An 8,229-nucleotide genomic window follows, 5' to 3' on the forward strand; every position below is an offset into this window, starting at 1 on the left:
ATTCCGCCATTTTGAATTTTTTTTCTATTCATCGAGTAGACCTTTGGATCCTGATCCTCTTTTTCCAAGAAACCACACCTCCATCTTTTATACCCTCCGAGCTGGACGCAAGCGAAATTTGTATGGCGGCCATCTTTTCTTCGCCATTTTGAATTTTTTTTCAGCTTTTTGGCAATTGGATGATGTCATGAATGACATTTGGTCGAGCACCCCCCACCTATCTTCAATACCTTGAGCGGACCCTTCACCCGTCTCCGAAACCCTCAATCATCAGCTCTCTCCATAATTTTGGCTTACTAAGTTTTTGTTTTCTATACGACACCATCAGTGAAAAAAAAATTTTTCATACAAAATTTTACAGGAGTTTTCTAGTTGAAAATCTCGAAAATCTCCCCAAAAGTGGCAACACCGGTTGCATATCTTCATACTGCCAGCCGAGATACACAATCGATTCATACATACTGACTTTCCAAAATGTTGCCAACTGCCTCAAAAACGTGATCAAAATTTCAAAAAATTAAAAAAAATACAAAATGGCCGCCAACTCGTTTTGCAGAAATAAATTACATCGTTGTACAACTTTTCCAATAACTACAGGATATACCGCTCCCGATGACGTTTCAATCTCTCCTCTCGCTCACACCCACGCGAAACGATCGCCCCTAAAAAAAGACCACGTCGAAAATCATTTTTTCTTTGATAAATTCCAGTGTTGCCAGTCTCCGGCGACAAAAATACCCAAATGTCATTTGTATGATCAAAACACATAATCGGTCATACTCGAATTTTGCGAAAAGTCCGTATTTCGATTTTTTTCAATGTCCTGAAAATCTTGAAATTTCCCCAAAAAATGGGGTAATTTCTTTCCTCCAATCTATACCTCAAGCCTATACGTACAATCGCTTCATAGAAGCCGAATCGCTCCGATGTTGCCAACTTTGAGATATTTAACTTTTAAAATTGCGTTTTTTCGTACCTCTAACATAATGGCCGCCACGACAGCCGCCATCTTGAATTTTTAAAAACCACTCCCATTCCGTCAAAATTCAGGATAATCATAGACGAAACCAGAAAAAAATAATTATTATCGATTTCCCGTTTCGGATCTGTGGCGCCGCGGTTCGGGGTCGAAAAATCAAAATTTTGAAAACGCTACGGTTCGGCCGCCATCTTGTTTTTTCAATTTTTTCGACATTTCCCATTAATCGTTTACTATTTTCTTCAAAGATTGCAAAATTCAACGAAATCGGTTGGAAAACAACGGAGCTGCAAAAATCACGTCGGCCGCCATCTTGTTTTTCCGAAAAGTCATAATTTTTCCCCAGAGGGTTCCCGAATCCGAACACATCTCCCCTGCATCACTATATCATTTTCCTTCTCTTTCTAGGAGAACAATTATGTCAATGAGTGAGTCAGTCAGTGGTAATCGAGCTATATATAGTATAATAATAACTAGTGTCTTGCTCGGTGCGCGAGCTGCTAAAGCAGCTCGCGTGACGTAGTTAGGTTTATAAGTTGTATTAAACCGATTTTTTTAATTAAGATACACAAATTACCCCGAAAACCCCATAAAACGACACCTATATCAATTTTTTTTTTAAAGTGCACGCCCGCCATCTTGGATTTCAAAATAAATGACGTTATCAAAATGAGCACCCTGGAAAACTCTGAAAACGACATCCATATCATTTTTTGTAAAAACGGGGTAGTTGAGGTTAATAAAGTAGGGTGCGTGGGTGCGCGGACCACTAAAGTGGTCCGCGAGCATGCAGAGTTTGTTCCACCGAGTAGACTTTCGGACCCTGATCATCTTTTGCCACGAAACCACTCTTCCATCTTTTATAGCCTCCGAGATAGACACCGACGAAATTTGTATGGCGGCCATCTTGTTTTTTCAAAATTTTCCACTTTTTCTATTAATCGTTTACTACATTCTTCAAAGATTGCGAGTTTCAACGAAATCGGTTGGAAAACAAAAGAGTTGCAAAAATCACGTCGGTCGCCATCTTGTTTTTCTGAAATGTCATAATTTTTCCCTACTCGCCTCCCCCACCCGAACACATCTTGTTTCGTCCGCGGTTCGCGGAGCTCCCCAGAAACCCCAAAATTCCTAATCAATCGCTGTATAGTGAGTAGGGCATGCAGGTACCTCGTGCAGTGCTCTTCGTTGCCGGCGAATATCGGGCCCGATTCTTCTTGCTTCTTGCTTGATGCACTTTAGTGTGTTTAGTGGGTGTGGTGGAATGTGGTATTGAACTCTAACCGAAATTAAATTAACAATTATGCCGAGAGAAGGCGGCGAGTCGCGGCCGCTCCAACCGAAAACCGATGAATGAATTTGACAGTGACACTGTCACCTGTCAGACGACAAACGACAGCTGGAGTTGCCGCTTAAAGAATAATTACCAAACATTCCCCCGCCCAAGCAGTCTTCAACTGCTTCCGAAAACCTTATAAAAACTAACAACTATTTAAACCTAAACCAAACCGAAAATAAACCTAATTAAAGCTAATCTAAGGGCAAACGAGACAACTTGGAGATTGCCCGTTTCAAAACTGTACCCTGCGCTACCCGTACATCTGCGAGCCTGACCACGCCGTCCTTCCCAGGATACAACGCTACTATCCGACCGCGGCGCCATTGAAGAGGTGGCGCATTGTCCTCTTTTAGTAAAACTAAATCCCCAACTTTAGGTGGGACAGCTGGGTCAGTCCACTTCAATCGCTGTTGTAGGGTGTGAAGATATTCCAAATGCCACCGATGCCAAATTCTTTGAGATAGTTGCTGTAGCAACTGAAAGCGAGATAATTTATACGTCTTTTCATCCTGAAAGGGGTACTCTGGAAGCGCTGTTAGCGGTTGTCCGATAAGAAAATGACCTGGGGTCAGAACCTCTAGGTCATTTGGGTCCGAAGACAGAGGGCACAAAGGCCGTGAGTTCAAGACTGCTTCGATTTTGCAGAAAACCGTACTAAGTTCCTCGAAGGTCAAAGTTGTTTCCCCAATAGTACGTTTTAAATGCGTCTTGGCCGACTTTACGGCCGCCTCAAATAAACCGCCCCACGACGGGCACGCGGGAGGGTCGAAGATCCAGGTTATACCGCGCCGAGCTAAATCATGACCGATTAGTGATCGATTTTGTTCCAAAAATTGGAAAACTTCCTTTAAATATCTGTCACTGCTCTTATAATTTGACCCACAATCTGACCTAATGATCGCTGGAAAACCGCGTCGCGAGGTCATGCGAGAGAGACAGGCGATGAAGGCCTCCGAAGACAAATCCGAAACTAATTCTAAATGGACGGACTTAGTGGCCAGGCATACAAATACGCACAAATAGGCCTTGGTGACCCTTGAATTCCGCAACTTATGAGACTTTACATAAAATGGACCTGCGAAGTCGGTTCCCACGCCTTGAAAGGGTCTAGCCGCTAAAACGCGGTCTTTAGGCAGATCTCCCATCAAGGGTTGGGTTGTGAGTCCCTTTAATTTGTAGCACGAAATGCATTTGAATGTGATTTTTCTTACCGCTCTTCTGGCCGAGAGAATCCAATAGTCCCGTTGTAATATGGCTAAAAGAGCGTTTGGGCCTACATGTGAATTTTTCAAATGCGAATCCGAAATTAACAGATAAATAAAATGTCCCGATTTAGGAAGCAACAATGGATGTCTGGCTTCATAAGGTAAGTCCGAATGTTGAAGGCGTCCTCCAACACGAAGGAGTCCGTCCGAGTCAATGAAGGGGTTGAGACGTCTCAAATGCCCCTTCAAGGTTTGGCCTTTCCGAACTTTCTCAATCTCTGCACCGAAACTATCCCTCTGCACTAGAGAGATCCACATTAGCAACGCGTCCTTCCTATCCCGTGTTGTTAAATAAGGCGTAGTATTCCGATTATTCTTCCAACGGCAATTAAAAATGAATCTCCGAATCCACGCGGTAACCGAAATAAGCCGATCTAAGGAGCTATAACGCTCCACGAGGAAACCGAAATCTGGGAGTGGTTCTGAATTTGTAGCAACCGAACACCGAATCCCAGGTAAATCCGCAGGTGATACCTGATTAGCCTTTGATGCAGGCCAAACCGATTCCGAATAAGTTAGCCATCGCGGACCCCACCACAATGGATGAGATACCAGACCCGAAGCTGTTAGGCCCCGTGAAGCACAGTCGGCAGGGTTCAATTCGCCCGGAATATGTCGCCACGTGATTGGTACTGTAGAATTTTGTATCTGTGAAACTCGATTAGCCTCAAATACTTGAAGAGTATGAGGTGAAGTTTTAAGCCAAGCTAAAACTATAGAACTATCAGTCCAACCGAATACCTCGTGAACATCGATGGTCCTTTGCAAACAAAGGCAAACATGATGCAGAAGCTTAAGTAGAAGCACGGCTCCGCACAACTCCAATTTAGGAATCGTCAGACGTGTTCTGATTGGGGCGACCTTACTTTTGGCCATTACTAAATGAACCGAAACATTATCTGTGTCATCCACGGCGCGTAAATATACAACAGCTGCGTAACCAGCCTCCGAGGCATCTGAAAAACCGTGCATAGTAATATTTTTTACCGCTGGTGGGAGCATACATCGCGAAATCCGAACATCTTTAATCCGAGCGAGGTCAATTTTAAAATGAATCCAATCTCGTTCTAAATCCCCAGTAATAGGTTCATCCCAAGAAAAACCCGAAAGCCACAGACGTTGCAAAAAACATTTAGCCCGAAATAAAACAGGGGTGATCCACCCGCTTGGATCATACATGCGAGCAATGGTCGACAGTATTTTCCGTTTAGTAACCGAATGTCCATGAGTTAAATCCGTCCGAAAAGAAAAAACATCCTCTACAGGATTGTATTGTACCCCCAAAACCGAAGTTAAACTTTGCATGTCTGGGTTATCAAACAGATGAGGCACCTGTTGATGATCGTCAGGCAAGTCCCGAAGTAAAACAGGATCGTTCGAGATCCATTTCCGTAATTCATATCCTCCTGATTGCATGAGCCGAATTAACTCTTGTTGCAGTTCAAGAGCTTCCGATTGTGAGCGGCATCCCGACAGAATATCATCGACATAAATGTCGTTCTCTAAAACCGAAGCCGCCCGAGGATACCGATCACGTTCCCGATCAGCCAACTCTAAAAGCGTCCGAATCGCAATGTAAGGACTAGATTTTAACCCGTATGTGTTGGTTCCAAGTTCATAGGTAAGAAGGGGCTCATCTGGAGACTCTCTCCAAAATATGAGCTGGTACCTTCTGTCCAATTTATCAATAAGCGTCTGCCGAAACATCATCCTAATATCCGTCACAAAGACAACTTGATGGCGTCTGAAGTTCATCAAAAGCTCCGAAATATCCCTTTGTAATTTAGGGCCCGAATGTAAACACTGGTTTAAAGAAACCCCCGAATTTGTGACGCAACTACCGTCAAAAACAACGCGTACTTTCGCATTTTCGTCCGAATCCTTAAAAACCGCATGATGTGGTATAACAAAATATTCTTGTCCGCCTTTAAAATCAAAATCCGAAACCGACATGTGACCGAGATCCAAATATTCACGCATAAAATTAATATACTTCTCTCGTAAGACCGAATTTTTCATAAGTTTCCGTTCCAAAGCCAAAAATCTTTTTTTCGCAATAGTTTTCGAGTCACCTAACAAGGGTCTGTTAGGTAAAAATGGCAACTTCGTGACAAACCGACCATTTTCCAACCGATACGTATTATCTTTATAAAACTGTTCACACTCTAGATCAAGTGGAGCAGACCGAGAGGATGTTTCTGGAGGTTCCTCAACCTTCCAGAATCTTTGAAGAGTGTCCGAAACCGAAATACCGACGACTTCCGAATCATCAATCAACTCAGATTGTTTAGTGAGTTCTACAGGACCAAGTAGAACATAACCGAAAATAGTGCTATAAGCCGTAAGACCGATAGAATTTAAAATTATTTTATCTCCTCCCATAAGAGATCCTAAAACATCCGAACCGAGCAGCAGTTCCACTGGCGATGACTGGTGGAAGTGGGGATCTGCTAAACTTAAGCCGGTGGCTAGGTCTTTCACCGAATCATCCAAGGTCACCGTAGGTAATTTTCCTATAACCGTTTGCATACACAAAACAGGAGTAGTAATTTTAGGAAATCTTTTATTTATCGGAGAAAATGTCACCGAAGACCGACCGATTATAGTTGAGGTTGTTTCAATACCTCCAACACCCATGATCCGTTCGCTGCACGGATCTAAACATATGCCCAACCTGCCCACTAAATCTGTACTAATTAAAGACCCCTGAGATCCACTGTCAAGTAAGGCTCTGGTCGAAACCCCCATTTCCGAATTTATTTCTGAATTAAAATAGACTTTGACTATAACAGTGGGTAAGAGTACAGTTAGTAAAGGGCAAGTGGGCGCCGAATCCTAGCGTCTGGTAGGTGAATAGAGGAGAGCACGATCGTCATCTCGCCTACCACTCTCATTCCGCTCGTCAGAACGCCCGTACCGAGGCTTATCACTACGATTTACATTAGGTGGGTCATCTCGCTGCTCCTCACGTCGTCGTGGAGGAGATGAGGTACGTTGAACGGGTGAAAGATCGCGAGGTGACTTGACCCTTCCGACGTTAGATTGCTGCCGAAAGCCCCCGCCCGTGCGAGGGGCTGACCGCTCGGCCGAGCTCCGATTATTATTATTATGTCGCTGTTGCACCCCCGACCGATTAAAACATAGCATCGGGTGATGCTTAGTGCTTCCACAGCTGCAATGAAGCTCCCGGCGGCAATCGCGGTAGCTGTGGTTCCCCAGACAGTGGAAACATAGACGTTCCTTGTCAACAAAATCTTTCCGTGCAAAAGGCGACATGGATTTAAACTCCGGACAAATTGTTAAGCTCGAATGTTTTGAATCCCCACAGCATATACACGGCTGCTTTACTTCAGCAGCGGCATAATGAACCGATCTGCGAGCGGGCTTCGCTTGCCTCGAATTATTATAGTCATACTGATTTGTTGATTCCAAATTCGCGCACTCGATTAAGCGGCATTCCGTTTCTAAAAATTCAACTAAGTCCGAATATTTAGGTATGGTATCCGATTCGCAACCAAATTTTTGTTCAAAACGAGATTTAAGTGACGCTGGTAATTTTGATAGACATATGTGTAAAAGTATAAACGACCATTCCGAAACAGGAAAACCGAGACGCTCTAATTGATTAACCGCCATAATCAGTGGATTTAAAAATTGTGACCGAAGACCGCTAAGCCGACCCGAAATAGTAGGTAATTTTAAAATTTGGTCAACGTGTACGTCACCTAAACGCCGAGTGTTCTGATACCGTTTCATTAAAAGATCACGGGCAATACTATATCCTTCATCCGCAATCTTGAGGTGTTGGACCAATCCACGGGGTTCACCGGATAAACACGACATCAAGTATGCCAGTTTCTGTGCCGGTGACAAATCTGAACGTTTATCGACCAGACTATCAAATAGATTGTTAAACCCCACCCATTGGTCCATCTCCCCAGCAAAGGACGGAAGCCGAAGGGCTGGCAAACGTGACAGCAGCGCGTCCAGATCGGCGACCTCCGATCTAGCATTTACCGTAGAACTGCTAGAATTCGCAGGAGCCTCTTCTAACTTAATCGACATTAGTCTATCAAAAGCTTCTAAAGCACGTGCATAATCTGCGCGGGCTCCCAGAACTATTTCCCTCTCAGCTGGAACACCCTCATCCACCAACTCAAGGATGCGCTGATATGAGTTTTCCAAATTCATGAACTCCGAATTCACAGTCAGAAGTCGTACTGATAAGCGCCTTGAATGGTCAGGCCTATCTATAAGGTCCGCGCTGTCCAACAACCATTGTAGCTTAACCCTAAACTGGGACCAATTCGCTCTGACAGACATCTTTAATGCATAAAAGAATCCAAGAAAAACCGAAAATCCGTAAAATACCGAAATAATTAAAAAATTACCGAAATAATAAAATACCGAAATAATGAAATACGTAAAACACCGAAATAATTAAAACATAACCGAATTAATAAAATACCACATTCAAATCATTTACGATTTCCAAAAATCACCAAGAACCCATGTGTCGGCCTCAACAAAATCAGTACGTGAGTAGCCGCCTTACAATATAGGTACGTGAGGTGCCACCTTAACGTGTCTTCGTAACCAACCCGCGATAATTTTATTTTTACCGAGAGGTAGGTAGATAGAAAAAC

This window comes from Maniola jurtina, chromosome W, assembly GCF_905333055.1.
Source record: "Maniola jurtina chromosome W, ilManJurt1.1, whole genome shotgun sequence".
Taxonomy (NCBI): Eukaryota; Metazoa; Arthropoda; class Insecta; order Lepidoptera; family Nymphalidae; genus Maniola; species Maniola jurtina.